We start from the raw sequence: 16,211 nt of genomic DNA on the forward strand, positions 1-16,211 counted from the left end.
TACTGCAGCGGTGACATGTTATACAGCCACTGTGGTGCTAAAGGCCATGAAAAGGTATGGTGCGATTTTAAAGAACAACCGAAAACATGCATCCCTTGTGAAAATACAAAGAAAACTTTCAAAGGGAAAAATTGTGCTACCTACAGGATTAAAGATTAGGCATACACAGGTGATGTACTACGTAGAAATTTTCAGCGAAAAATGCAGGCTCGACCAGGACTCGAATCTGGGTCTCTGGCTTACCATGCCAATGCTTTACCACTGAGCTACCGAACCAGCCTGGCCTCGCCTGATTTTTCGCTATCGCAGTTTTACCTACTTGGAATCGTCTCTACCAGTGCTACCGCAATGGGATCAGTGCGGTGGTATCCCCCATCATTCACACTTTCTCAACTTTTACACTTATCAATTTTTACAGCATTCTCAGTTTATCTCATTTGGACAAACACTAATACCCATACCTTACCCTGGACTCAAACCCGGAACCCCTGGCATTGTAGCGTGCTGTGCTAACAATTCCACCATGGAGGTCGACACCACTGAGCTACCGAGACAGCCTAGCCACGACTGATTTTTCGCTATCGCTGTTTTACCTACTTTGAATCGTCTCTGCCAGTGCTACCGCAATGGGATCTGTTGCCTTTGAAACACAGTAGACTTCGACGTTGCCTGGTTCCTCCCAACATAGAGATGTTAATTATTGAAGATTAGGCACACACAGGAGATGGACTACGTAGAAATTTTCAGCGAGAAACGCAGGTTCAACCAGTACTCAAACCCGGGTCTCTGGCATACTATGCCATTGCTCTACCACTTTTTTGTCCTTTCTTTATAGTAAAAGGAATACCCCTATGCAGTAGGATCTCCCGTCATTCACATAATTTTCTGAACATTCACTCATCAATTTTTGCTGTATTCTCGGCTTTCCTCATTTCGGACAAACCCAAACATCCATGTCCTAGCCAGGCAGGGACGGTGCCAGGGGGGGGGGGCATGAGGGGGTGCTTTCATGCCCCTTAACTTTCTTCCGCACCCCCTACATTAAACTGAAAACACTAACCCAGACTGTCATATTATGCCATGTCGTCATATTGAGCACTGAATATTAGGTACTGAAATAAGGCCATTAGTATTGTATGCAATAGGCAAGCACTAAAATAGATGCTGATGCCCGATATACATACTTTTCTGTACTGGCGGCAACCTCTATAAAGAATAACGGCCATTTTTTTTTCGTCAGCATTGTTGTTATGAATGTTTCCTTCTTTGTTTCTTCAAGTGGTCTGTTCGTGGTTTTTGATAATTTCCTATAGCTTAATGTGAGTTACGTTTTTCTTTTTCTTTTTTGCATTGTTGATAAACGGTTTATTTTCCACCTCCTTGTTCTTCCTCGTACTGAAGCAAACATTTCAGCTGCTTTCAAGGTATCACCAGGTCGTACTTGGGAAATTATTTAATGTTACTTGTAACGTGGGGTAGTTTTCTTGTTAATACGTTTGATGTATTTGTTCCACGTAGCATGCCTACTAAACATAGTATTAAGGCTTTTTCGAAACCAGGAAGAGGCCCAATATTCACAAATAAATTTTTCAGTTCATTGTTGGGGAAAGTGTGGTAGAAGCAATTTAACGAAGTGGCAGAAGCATTTTAATGAAGTGGCAGATGGAAGGTACATATTATGTACTATCTCCATTGGTTACATTGAAAAGGCTCAAAAATTGCGTTCTTAAAGGCAAGGATATTTTCTTCTTTGTATTTCAGTATAAAGTTCAATAAGACTGTAATGTGTATATGAATACTTACACTGTACGACCACTTTCTTGGAGTTTAAGACTCCATGGACATTAAGGGGGGCAAGGGGTGGGGCACAGGCTCCCTGGAAAATGAATGTCAGTCTAAAGTTATGTATTGCACACATATAATTTAATTTCAGTCAGTAATTTATGTTAATCAGTGTTGGCGATTAGGGGTATTGTTGCTCCCGCTATTTTCTATTTTGACTCTGTACTATGCTAAACCTTATCTACCAAGGGAAAGTAAACTGTCCTTGGACCCCTCCCAGTGTTGGCTGCTCGCTGCCCCAGTTTTGAAAGGTTGCATGTGTGTTTCATGTTTTCCTTATTTTGAGAATCGCACCCCCTAAATTTCTTTCAACACCCCTAGATGATTAATCCTGGCGCTGCCGCTGTAGCCGGGATTCAAACCTGGGACCACTCCAAAGTAACATTTCTAGAAGTGTACCTACAGGATGTTCCTCAATCTGCTCATAGAAGAAAACAAATCATGGATATAATCAAAAGAAAGAAGAACCCTCCAAGTTAGAGAAGAAGCAATGCAGCACGAACCACAGATTTCAGACTTAAAAAAGAAAGGGGGAATGAGTTACTATGAGTACAATTGCAATTTTACTCAAACGCTCCTCCTGTTAACTCTAACCCTTCATGATACACACATTTCACCCTACCCATCTACTTAGACCCTCGACACAATTCCCATTCAATAGGCAATCCCCTTTGCACTCCTAAAACTAAACCCATAAAACCCCTGACACCTACTATTCCCCACCTCATAAAATTATAGAGGTCCTCCCTGAAGCTTTCTAAGAAATTGATACTGATCCAGAACCATGGTCCGATTCATCAGAAATTATGCCAAACAAGAATCTTGATCCCCTTATAGTTTACAATGATTTTGAATTAAATCTGAAGCTAACATGACTTGAAGAAAAGGAAAATCACTTGGCGGCAAGCAGTGTTCTTGTCGAAATAAACATGACAAAGGGAAAAAAGTCACCTTTCCCTGCTGGAGGCAGTGTATAGAATTACACTCAGATCCTGCAATCTACCTACATATCTGGAGGAACTTTAGAGTCTGACCAGAATAGCTTTTCCCAGATGTTCAGAAATTCTGAATCTTGAAGAAGTTTATGAAGTCTTTGCTAGGGCCTATGTGAGGATCCTATTCATTCCTACTGAAGAATGGCCTCATTGCTACCTGCTAGTGAGATAGCCATGATAGACAAGCCTATTGGCGTTCTCCAGATCAACACAGCATGCAGTAAACTGGCAATGGTAAAATCTATATCATATGCCAAACAAGGAAACTATGATATCATTGTGATCCCGGAACCCTACACCTACAAAAACAGAATCCCTTGCCTCCCAGTCAGATCCACCGCTCTCCACGACAACCAAAATATCTCAGCTGCCATAATTTCATTAAATAATAACCTAACTATCACTAAAATCGCACAGTTTTGCAATACTCACATAACCTACACCCAAATAACATTCAAAATGGGCTCCTGGATTTTTGGAAATAGACATATCCAATTTAGTCATGATAAAAAGCTTCATATGTGCAAAAACTAAGGTTGATCTGTGATGTCTATATCATTACAATTGATGCTCTCATCTTCCCCATGGTGGCACGCACGTGGAACTGAGCTGAGGTGCGAACGAATGGAGGAATTCATTGTCAAACAAAATCTAAATGTTGAAAACCTTCCAAAGAGCCCTCCAACTTATTGGGGCCATGCCGGAGCAACAAGCAACATTGATATTACATTGACCAACCAGAAGGCAATTGGGGTAATAAAATGATCGCAAGTATTAAATATGCAAACTACCAGTGATCACTTTATCTCTTTTAACACAGATTCCAAAAACACTCCAGTGTCCTCACAAAACCAATACAATGGGAAACAAATGGACATCAAGAAATTCACAGCAAAATTAACAATACCAAACCACATAGATAAAAACTAAACAATAGAAACACTTGCTATTGAAATTACACATATAAAAAATGGACTTAACAAATCGTGGCCCCTTCAAACCAAAAATCAACACATCAGGTCAAACCAGAAAAATTGAGAAACTAAAACAACAAATGCATAAGACCTGGAAAGTATATAAAAAAACAAGGATCCAAACTACAGAACAGAAAATCTTAAAATATACGGAAGCATTAAATCACACTATGAAGAGTAGCTATGCAGCACAAAATTACAAAATGGGCACAACTTTATTAAAAGAAATATTTCAAGAAACAAATGGGGCCTCCCTTACAAAGTAGCTAGTGATATAGTCAAGAAACCTCAGTTATTTTCAACTATTCTAAAAGATGACCAGACCATGACAACCAACTTAAATGACACTTTCAATTATACACTATACAAATGAATTATACAACTACACAAACTACTTCCAGAAGATGATGATGCAACTACCGATACAGATGAGAACAGAGAAACAAGAAATCTCAGTAGAATGATCTACCCAAACTCCCCGATCCTTCCACTTAGCAAAGAAGAAATCGAAATAGAAATTGATAGGCTTGGAAAGAACGAAGCACCAGGCCCGGAAAATATACCAGCTGACTCCAGCTCACCAAACAGAGCCTTTCCAAGTATCTACTTAATTCTAATCTACAATAAATGTCTGGCCTTACACAGTTTTCCCACCATCTCGAAAGAATTGAATCTTATCGTTATTAAAAAGGACCATTCCAGAGACAGACTAATTAAATAATATAGACCAATCTGTCTAATAAGTTTGCTGGGCAAATTGTTTGAAAAACTCATACTCAAAAGAATCAAAGAATTCAGGGCACTCAGGGAAATCTCGGGACTGCATTTTGGCTGTACTGAGGGAAGATCAATGGTGGATGCAATGTCTCTCCTGACTGACACTGTCAAGGCAACCGGCACCAGATACATCCTGGGAATAATTATAGATACAGAGGGAGCGTTTGACAGCCTGTGGTAGCAACATCTTTCCAAAACCCTAAGAGATCTAGGACTGCCTGGATCCCTTTATAGACAACTGAAGAGCTACTGCTCAAACCGAAAAGTGAACATTAAATAACCGGAATTTACTATCTCCAAAATTACAACCAAAGGCTGTCCACAGGGTTCTCTTTTAGGCCTTGAATTGTGGAACATGAATCTAGAACATAGGCGGCACCAGGGGGTGCTTGTGCACCACTAATTTTCTCCCACACCCCCTTCAGCACCCCCTACATTCAACTGAAAACCCTAACCCTTAGAGTGTCATATTATGTCATGTCGTCATATTGATCACCGAATGTTAGGTACTGTAGTAAGACTGTTATTGTATTTTAAAGGCAAGCACTGAAAGGGATGCCGATATACGACACATACTTTCCTTTACTGGCGGCATCCTCTATAAACATCATCGGCCATTTCTTTTTCTTTCGTCAGCATAGTTGTTATGAATTTTTTCTTCTTTTGTTTCTTCAAGTGGTCTGTTTGTGGTTTTCGATAATTGCCTACAGCTTAATGTGAGTTTTTTTTTCCATTGTTGATAAACGGTTTATTTTCCCCCTACTTGTTCTTCCTCGCACTGGAGTAAAAATTTCAGCTGCTTTCAAGGAATCACCAAGTCGTGCTCATGAATTTATTTAATGCAAGTTGTGACGTAAAGGGTAGTTTTGCTGTTAATACGTTTTGTGTATTTGTTCCAAGTATACATGTCTAGTAAACGTACCATTTCAGGCTTTTTCAAAACCCATTAGAAAGAGGTCCAATGTTCATGAAAAAATTTTACAGTTCGTTGTTGGTTGTTGAAGAGGTTCAAAAATTGTGTTTTTAAAGACAAGGATAATTTCATTTTGTATTTCAAACTTTGTATAAAATGAATATTAAAATAATTAGAATGAATTAATTGAATACTCCTTATATATATATATATATATATATATATATATATATATATATAAAAACACACACACACACACACACACACTCCTTGCCCACCAAAAAAGTCACTCCATCCACAATCAATAGATTTAATATACCCCCTCTCCCACCAATAGTAAAAGGACTACTAATTAAACCCCCAGAAGATAAGACTGCAACGTGTATCTGAATGTTCACACTGTATGACCACTTTCTTGAGGTATAAGACTTAATACATATCATCATGGAAGTCTGGGGAGGGTAAGGGGCACAGCCTACATGGAAAATTAATGCCAATCTAAAGTTATTATATTTCACACACTATGCTAAACCTTATCTACCAAGGGAAAGTAAACTGTCGTTGCTCCCCTCCCCCGTTTTGGCACCTTGCTCCCCTAGTTTTGAAAGGTTGCATGGGTGTTTCATGTTTTCCTTATTTCCAGCATCGCACCCTCTAAATTTCTTTCCGCACCCCCTCATCACCCCTAGATGATTAATCCTGGCTGCTGATCTAGAACCGGCACGGACAATTTTAAAGAAATCACCAGAAATCCTGAAAACCATCACTATGGCAACTACATATTCATCAACTCACGAAGAGAACTGGAAACAAAATCAAACGTTGCCCTCCACAGGTTGTCGAACTGGTGTGACTGTGTGAAACTCAAAATTTCTGGACAAAAGACCAAAAATTTCTAGGCAAAAGACCAAATACATCTTTCTTAAAGGAATCTTAAGTTTCTCATTCAACCCAACAATTAAACTTAATGCATCATGAGAGCAAGGGAAGCAAAGTATCTAGGCATTACTTTACAAGAAAGGTTTCTATCAGAAGCATTATCACTGCTAACAATCAATTTGTACAGCACCTTTGCTGATTCTCTACAAGTGTTGGATGGCATTTCATGTAAAAGGGAAGTTGATCTGCAACAGAAGATAACAATGATTCTTCCTCAAATTTATACCCCAGTGCATTTAATTGGCACATTTCAGAAAGTGCAAACTTCTCGCACATATATTAACATGCTTTCCTTCTAGTTTTGGAATTATTTTATTTTTGGTAACAGTTCTAAATGTATAATGATTCTTCACAAGTTTTATAGTAGTATTAAGAAGTACTTTAGAATACTTGAAATGATTGTTGAAGTAAGTTTGAAACTTGGAGAAACTAATTAGTCCAGTTAATAGCTTCACTACATATTACTTATCCGAGAAGTTTTGATTTGAAAGGTAGCTTACAGGAGCATCTTCGAAGGGGGTGTTTGCACTCAAGACCAGTTGTTAAGTGATCAAACATTAAGGGATATAATTTAACTGCTTTGAGTCCTAAAGCTGACACACATAACTTAACAATACAAGCATTTGGGAATGTTTTATTAATGCTAAGAGCCCTAAATCTGAACCACTTCACAATGAAGGCATTTAGCAACGTAATACCTTTTCTCACCCCCTTCTCCCCTCATGTGAAGTAGATAGCAGTAGCAGTCCATATGCAAGACAACAAGATACAAATGCCTGCTTGCAAAGAAGGGGGTGTATGGAAGGGGAAAATCATTCTCCAGACAGCATGCAGTAAGTAATCATTAAGACACTGAAGTTTGTGTTAACAGACATAAATAGAAATCAAACCACGTAAAAATGCCTGTGCACCATGATTAATTCGGAATTAAACAATCAGAACTTTGGCCATTTTTGTCCTCAGAACGTTGTCCGATTGCAGCACATGTTAAGCATTTTCATCCTCCCTCCATCCAATATCTAAAGTGGCTATCAATTTCATTGAACATGCTAACCAGAACAATTTTCTTGAAAGATTTTTTCACTTCACATGCAAATTACAGTATATGTAAAGACGTTTTTCACATTTCAATTTTCTTTCCAACAACATGGATCATGACCAGACATATATATTTAATTCGACTTCTACTCGTATGGCAAAGTTAAGGCTACAGTGCTTTTTCTTCGACTTAGCTATGATTATTTTTCTACTTGTTCTTACTATTAAAGGTAATACACATGTATGTGCACAAGCTGACTCTTAACAAACGTATGTACAAAAACAAAGAAAACTTTAAAAAAAATTGCTTAGTGTTTCTCTTCTAGTACATTTGGATAATCACAATGATGAGGATGAATGATGATATGATGAAGGGACAGAAAATGAGAATGCCCATGCTCAGGCTGGGATTTGAACTTGGTACCCCTTGGCATTGTAGTACATTGCGCTAAACACTCCAACACTGAGGTCGGCTACATAAACTAGTTACTACACTAAAACACCCTTCGCAATGTTCTCATGAAGTCTCATCAAAGCAGTGATTGAGGACAATGGGTTGCATGTCTACACTGGATAAAATTGTGCTTTCTGTTCATGGAGATGTGCTGTGCTAACCACTCTGCCACAATTTTAAAAACACTAAAAATTGCATGGGGTACTCAAGTAAATACGGTATATCTTCAATCTATACATCACAAATTGTCATTGATTTGCACCCTAATAACCACCACAACACAGCAAATGAAAAATGAACAAAACATCTACAATGTTAAAACAGTCACAAACAAAATTAGCAGCAATCATCCTTTTTTTACACCCTGCTGAAGAAAATATGAAGTTTAGTTATCCTAGTTTATGAGATGTGGTTTATTCTCTCTTCCATGAATACCGGTAAATTTGAGATAACTATTAGAGTAAAAAAATGAAGGAACCATGCAGTTCTTGAAAAGAACAGTGTTATACCAATGTAGTAAAACTTAATAATTGTATCCTACTCAAAACATGTCCCAGATAGCACAGACAGCTTGCTGCAAGCATGACGCAAGCTTACCATGGCAAGCTAAGTAGCTAGCAGCAAGCTTTCCATGGCAAGCTGGACGCAAGCTTGCATTAAGCTTTTCATAACTAGCTGTAAGCTTACAGAATGCAATGCTCGAAGTAAGGCATAATGTGTATCTTTAAGCTAAATTTATATATATATATATATATATATATATATATATATATATATATATATATATATAAACATCACTGTAATGTACATTGTACACACATATATATGCATAACAGCAAAACTAGAAACAAATGGGGCTAATTAACAACAAACACCCATGTTTGTAACGTCGCAGTTTCTCTTTGCAGTTTATAAAAACTTTTCGTGCTCCCCCAAAATAGGCAATAGTTAGGCTGAAGAGTTTGATGCTAATTACAATCAAAGTTATCCTTGTTTATGTTACTAAAACTTACGTTTATTTTACATTTAAGTTGTGCTGCCATCTAGTGTACACCGCATGAAATAAAAGCTTTGGTGCTTTATTCACACTGGAATTCATTCCACTGTATTTCAGTTTTATTTCATTTTGTCACTATTGTTTATGTTTAATAAGTATCTCTATTGTTATATTAAATGGGTGTGTCTATTATTTTATTATTTAAAAAATGCATCCTTATCACATGCATCAGGCTTACATTGAGCTTGCCGTGTCAAGCTTGCTTTGACAAGCTAAAAGGAAGCTATCACAAGCTTGCCCCAAGCTAATGTGCTATCTGGGGTAAATAGTAACACAATAAACATGCAAGAGTGCAATTACAATGCTAAGATGAACAAACTTGACCTGCCTAACATATTCACACTACACAATAGGGGCATGGGCCACAAACAAGAGAATTATGTTTCTGTAAGCACATTACATTGTGTAGTTGCACTTACATGTATGTTATGAAGCATTTGCATATAATATATTCTAGAATGTATACAGTAGCAACAATTGGGTGCCAAAAATGGAGAAGGGAAGGAGGCCGACACATTTATTTTTTTTCTTGGTAGACAAGGCTTATAATTAAGGGCCCATAGTGCGGGGGCAAAAAAGTGGGGTGGCAAATGCCATCATCCTAATCAGTGCCACTGAATTCATGGTTTGGTCATACTTTAATATTAGAAAGTTTCTGCATCACATGTCTCTTCAACTTCATTACAACTAACTCTCTAGCTTTCTTACACCTGAAGGTTTATGGCAGCAGCAACACAAGCCTTCCATCTTTTCCTATCCTGGGCAAGATCAATCTAATCTTTTCCATCCTAACCGATTTCCATCAGGTCCACCTCAACGTTATCCCTCTATCATCGTCCTGGCCTTCCTAGAGGTCTCTTACCATCAGGTTTCCCAACAAGAATCTTGTAAACTCTTCTTTTCTCTCCCATTCATGCCACATGACCTACCCACCTAAGTCTTCTTGATTCAATTATTCTAATAATATCTGGACTAGCCATTCCAACACTGAGGTCGGCTACATAAACACTTACACACCAAAATACCATTCACACTCATTAAAGCAGTGATTGAGCACTGCACAATAATTCATTGTACAATACGTATTATTGAAGACTCGAAATGAGTACCCAGGTGCAAGTTTCAGAATATTTGTAGATCTTGGTGACTGAGTTCCCTCACATATAGTTATATTTACATACATGCAACTAGACAGCTTTCAGTCTGAAAAGGCATACTTAATATATTATTTTGTGGGAGAAAGTGTGAATGTTTGCACTGGGTGTGTATTCCATGAACAAAGCAGCAAGTGGAAAGTGTCTAGCTATGAATTTTAGACAGATCCAACTACCAAAGGCCGGAGAATTGAAGTTGAGTTTTAAATTACAAGACATGAGCTGTAATGTTTAGTTTCATAAAAACTGAATTTCAACTTGGCTTTTATTTTCGTATTATACTTAAAAAAGCCATTCATTTTACTGCAGTACATTACTTTAAAAATGATTATATACATTCCTTATATACTTACTTTATTCAATTATTCTTAAAGACAATATACGTGATATGTAGCTGCATTACTGAAACATGTTGGGGATTCTAGCAGAAACAGAAACATTTCGCTTATGTCATAAATATTTGCAACAAATCAGTCAACGACGCTCCAATGACAGGAGAAATCAGAACTTTCTTATTATTATTATCATATTTTGAACATAATTGTACTTACATCTCTACTGAAAATTTTAACTAGTCTTTGACGAAACCGCCGGGGATCTGAACTTCCACACCAGACACGAAATGACGTCAGTAAATAAGCGGGTTGCTAGGTAACCGCAGTGTTGGTAAACCCTGTAGTTATAGCCATTCACGAGAACAATATAACGTTAAAGGGTAATTATACATCCTAGCATCTTCCTGCACCAAGAGTACTTGTTTTTGTGGATTTTGGGTTGTTACAAAGATGAAAGTAAAGTAAGCAACAAGGCATGGAATAATTTTCACAATTAGACATTCTTTTTAACGAAGGTTAAGAAAACGGGTTTACCTATGGTTTTACGTGTTTTATTTTCTACCTCAGTGATCAAGCGCGTTCAGTAATAGACTCACAATCTCGCTACCGAAAATTTTGGATTCTGAGTCTTGGCCTAGACAGGGAATTTTCTTTGTGTGCGACTATTCATCATCTTATTCTAATCATCATTTGTACCCATGTTCGCAATTAGCCTAAAGAAGAACAACTAAAAGATATGTTAAGTAAAATAAAGTAAGAAAGACAGAACTGTGTGTATCTCTACCGCACCACGAACGAAGCACAATATACAGAATATGACAATATAAAATTCCCGGTAGTTTGATTAATTGTTGCTCCGTGAAACAACAGCTCTTTGAGGACCAAGACCTGCCAAGCGTCTTTTATTATATGAACACGTCATTGCATTACAGTCCCAGAGTTCTTGCTTTGTCGACAGCGAAATTTTGCTCCCATGGGGGATCGAAGCCGGGACATCTCACACAACAGGCGTGAGTACTAACAATTTGTTTACGCGGGAGATCTAACCTTAAAAATAGACATACTAAATAATTCGTATCTTTATCGGTTTAAAACATTCAGAACAGTTGACACCGGCGCAGGCCGAGTGACTTAAATTAGACGATAAACGTAACGTAATTTTCTCAAGTTAATTTTACTGTACAAAATCCTCCACATAAAAGACCCAAAATTAGGCTTTGAGCTAGGCAAGTTCTCTGTACCACTCGGGGGGATGGGTTCAGTAGTTGTGGAACCCCGTTTGGGTCGATAAATCAATTGATTGAAAAAGATCGATCAAAGATCAATTGATGATGTAGTTGTGGGGGCAAGCAAGGGTATTGTTTTGAGTGATGACGTCATAAAAGGGTGTGGCTAATTTTGTAAAGAGGATTTTGATGGGTGTGACGTGATAAAATGGGTGGGGTTTATTTTGTGAGGAGTGTTTTGATTGGTTGTTGGGGACGAGGAAAAGTGGGCGACGGTTTTTCGGTGACGTTTGGTTTTCTCGGAATTGGAGTACATGTTTCCGGTGTCTGAGATGGCGTTGATGAGTGAAATCCTGGGAATTGTGATACGTGTTTCCGTTGTTTGAGGAGAGATGGCGTTGATGAGTCATTTTGGGGAGGAGGTAACTGTTTTTCTCGGAATAGGCGTTTCCGGTTTGAGGAGCGGCCGTTAATGAGTTTGAAATTCTAGGAATTGGGTGTGACGGGTTTCTGTCTGAAAGGAACATGCCCGAATATGAAGTATGTTTAACGGAAACCGTGACGTAGGAAAAAGAAGGTATAAATAGAAGGGATACAAGATAATAGTATCATGTGAGGATGGATGTGTGCGGTACAAGGCTGTGTGATAATGGCGTGAATTTCTACGAGGTTAGCTACTAGGAGTTCTGGGAACTTGCTCGATCTTGCGGCGACCCGGACAACAATCGAACGACCCTGCTTCGGGTGGTGAGTTATTTCTCGTCTATGTATGTAGATATACATGAATCTCCCTAGTGTGGATGTTACCTGTTCAACGAATTAGGAAAAGGAGTTCATTATCACTGCGAGACGTTGAAGGAGATAGAAGAGAGAAAAAGAAGAGCGGACGAGAGAGCAGGATTTCCAAGTCACGGGTGTATGTGCGAACTACGTCGCAGGAAGGAAGAGGACAAGATCGGCGAAGCTTTAAAGGAGAGAGTGAAAGAGTGGCTTTCTTTGTTGGCAGACAGAAATTACTTGTGGTGTTCTGGCTGTGATCGTCCATTGTTACGTAAATTAGAAGGACATCCCTGTTTCCCTGTGGTTCCTCCGGAGGGTTTTTGTGTTCGCAGACGGCTGTTCCCCAAGGATCCTGAGAATATTCTGGCTGTACCTTTATCGCCGATACCTAGGACGCCTACAGTATCCGATTACTTTACGTTGTATGACGTATGAGAGTGTTTACTTACCACGATTGCTGGACTCGCGCCGAGCCGTATTGTATCAATTGTATCAGTGAATTCAAATTGCAGAAGGTACAGGAAGTGGAGAGGAGGAGAATTTGTGTGGAAAGTAGTCGGGAATTTAAAATTTCCTTTCGACAGTGCATTTGACTGTTTAGAGAAATCTCCATATGGTTTACACATTTTGAGTGAAAAGTATCTCCGAGTGAATTACTGGCTCCGTACCAACAAACACGGTCTCAACTGGGGAGATGGGTGGCTATCGTATGAGAAATTAGGAGACCTTTCATATTATGCTTGTGAATCAGAAAGTGTACGTCAAAGGTACGGAGAAAGTAAAATGGTTGGAAAAATTACTTGGAGAAAAACGTATGGGTAAAATATCCGTACGTAGCATCGAGGAACTTGAATGCCCAAAATTGGATAGTGTGAAAAATACTTCAGGAAGATGCAAAGAACATGGCAGATGTGAAAATATAAGGAAAACCTGTGCAGTTGAAAATGTCTGGAAGATGTACAGTTTCTATTGTAATAAGTATAAGAAATAAAAGATTAAAAAAATGTACAAATGTTTTATTTACAATCGATAATCAGGATATAGGTTTACAATACCTGAATGGTTAATTTACAATATATAAAATAACACAAATGTTGTAGTTACAATTGATAATATGGAATGTTTATAGTACTTGAAGGGTTATATTACAATACATAAAATAACAATGGCTGATTTACAATACATAAAATAACAATGGTTGATTTACAATACACAAAATAACAATGGTTCATTTACAATGGCTATATACAACATCAGACACATAAAAGTAATAGAACTTATTTACAATGTCAGTGTGTGACTAAGATTGTTCTGAAGATATATTTCAATCATTAATTCGTTGTACCAGAGAACGTAAAAATAGTTCACTAAAGCGGGTACTTCTTTTCTTTCTGAAATCATATTCTTTTTGATACAATATACAAAAGTCTACATTTCGGGTTGCAATTTATGATAGCGTTCGTTCATTAATTTTTGCAGAGGTCTAAAACGTTTACACAAAAATTAGTGTAGTTCAGAGGCTGTGAAAATAAAAGCATCTGGTGAATGATGTTGATACATTGAAATACAACGTTTCCCGAAAAAAATTTCACCACTACAGGTGATATTTCCTGTAACCAAATAAGAGAATCATCGACCAGTTTCGACGTGATGTAGTAAGTCAGATTTCAAAGCACACAGTTCTCTAATTTGTTTAGAATCGATGCGTACGGATGATCTCCCCTGTTGCAAAAACTCCCACACCAAATTGAAAGGGGATTGCTTCTCGAATCCTATTGCCACGTACATGGTTATTTCCTTGTTTAGAAAATATATGTTAGCAAGATAAATTTCTAAACATGCCTCTACGTTTTCAGGACATTCGATTGTATCTGTGGAAAAGCCTATTTCCCTACGTCTTTTTATGAAATCACAGTCTGTAGTCACATCCATTCCGTCGTCCACCGTTTCGTTCTTGATAGTGACAGTTTCGATTTAGATGGGTAGCACACGTTTGCGGGTTTTACGTCATCCTGATGAGTCATACGTTTCACAAGTTTGTCCTGTTTTTCCATTGTACAATCCGCAGTGGGTTTCATGATGTTTTCACTAGAGCTGTCTCGATGACACTGAGAGAAACATAAGGCAGAACACATTTTATATAGCTTTTTTCATGACACGACACCGGATCGCGTGGATAGAGCAACACGCTTGTTCCCCTCTGGGGCTTGGAATGTGGTAAACATTTGAAGATCTGACGAAAACGGTGTAGGATGTATCCATCTTTACTGAAACCGGTTGGAAATGCTTGAATGAAATCCTTGGTTGTAACATGACGTGCTTTGTAATAAGCATACACGCAACAGTAATGTCCGCATGTCGTGGAAACACCGCCTGTAACGGAATGTTGTTGTAAGTCCAGACCGAGGAATGACGATTCAGGAAAGTTACGAATTGTTGATTCAAAGGATGCAATCCGTATGAATCGTGATATTCAGCCACATTGTTTTTGTCAAAATAGAAGGCCACCCAGTGTGTACCCCGGGAGTCGGAATTGTCTGTGTTTGCGATTATCAAGGCGGGGATAGGAAACGTCCGAGGTAGAAGATCTCTCGGTTAAACACCGCAGAAAAGGTTTTTGGTGGAACAGTTACGAGATAGGGGCCTCCCCCATGGCGCAGTGGTAGCGTCATTGCCTTGTAATCAAGGGGTCCCGGGTTCGATACCCGGTGGAGGCACAAGTGGTTCGGTTCCCACTTTAAACTGTAGGTCCAGTCCCGATTAGCCTTACTGTGCATAAAGTGGACTTAAAACACCAAGTCAAATCAAATATCAAAGTTACGAGTTAGAATCTTCCTGATCTGCGACGTATTCATGCTGCTTATGTTTTCGAAAACGTATAATAATACGGTAGTCTTCGTTTTTTTTTACACTCTCAGGGTAAAATCCATGTAATACTTGGGGGGATAATTGCGACTCAGCAGGTTTGGCATTTGGCACTTCCGAAGAAACACTATTATGCATAATATCACGGGTTATCAGTTCGATGAGTTTTCCCATCTCATGTTGTATATGTTTTCAATAATGTATAATAACATGTCTATCTTTGGTCATTTCTACGATCCCTGGGTAAAATCTGGCGTCTGGCAGTCCGGGGAGCAATTGTGTGTCAACAGGTTTGGAGGTTCTCACTTTCGAAGAAACACTATAATGATTAATATCACGGGTTTTCCGTTCGGTCGGTTTTTCCATCACAGGTAGTATAATGTCTGCATCAGAACTGTCTCGATAACACTGTGAGCCAGATACACAAGCACACATATTTATAGACAATTCGGTCTCACTGATGGAGGATAACACTTCTATCTTTTGTTATATCTACTGCAGATTCGAATTCAGCATACGAAAGGCATGTTAAATTTTCCGACAGCTGGGGAGAAAATTGCATCTCGGCTCCGATGATACCTTGTTCCTGGAGACTGGTGTGCGTGTCGTTCCCTGAAGAGTCTGGCGTTATGTCGTAAATCTGGAAAAAGAATCCGTTCTCCAACATTTTCCGCGTGATCTGGTGTCCGTAATTGGCGCGGTGAATGCCTGTACCGGAAAATAGAGTTTGATAGGCACGTGTTATCCATCCGCTGTTTCTTCCTGTGGTGATCCGCAAGGGTTCGGAAGGTACGAGTTCTCCATTTTCACAAGATGGAAAGAATTTAAATTCCCGACTTCTTTCCATACAAATTCTCCTCCT

At 38.7% G+C, this 16,211-nt stretch overlaps 1 non-coding gene across 1 annotated transcript; it reads right to left on the reverse strand.

The window, feature by feature from the left end:
- Positions 1–205: 205 nt before the first annotated feature.
- TRNAT-GGU (transfer RNA threonine (anticodon GGU)) lies at positions 206–276 on the reverse strand. Its single transcript has one exon. It is a non-coding gene; the product is annotated as a tRNA-Thr (tRNA).
- Positions 277–16,211: the final 15,935 nt, after the last annotated feature.

This window comes from Lepisma saccharinum, chromosome 2 (assembly GCF_977018435.1).
Source record: "Lepisma saccharinum chromosome 2, izLepSacc3.1, whole genome shotgun sequence".
In the NCBI taxonomy this organism is placed as follows: domain Eukaryota; kingdom Metazoa; phylum Arthropoda; class Insecta; order Zygentoma; family Lepismatidae; genus Lepisma; species Lepisma saccharinum.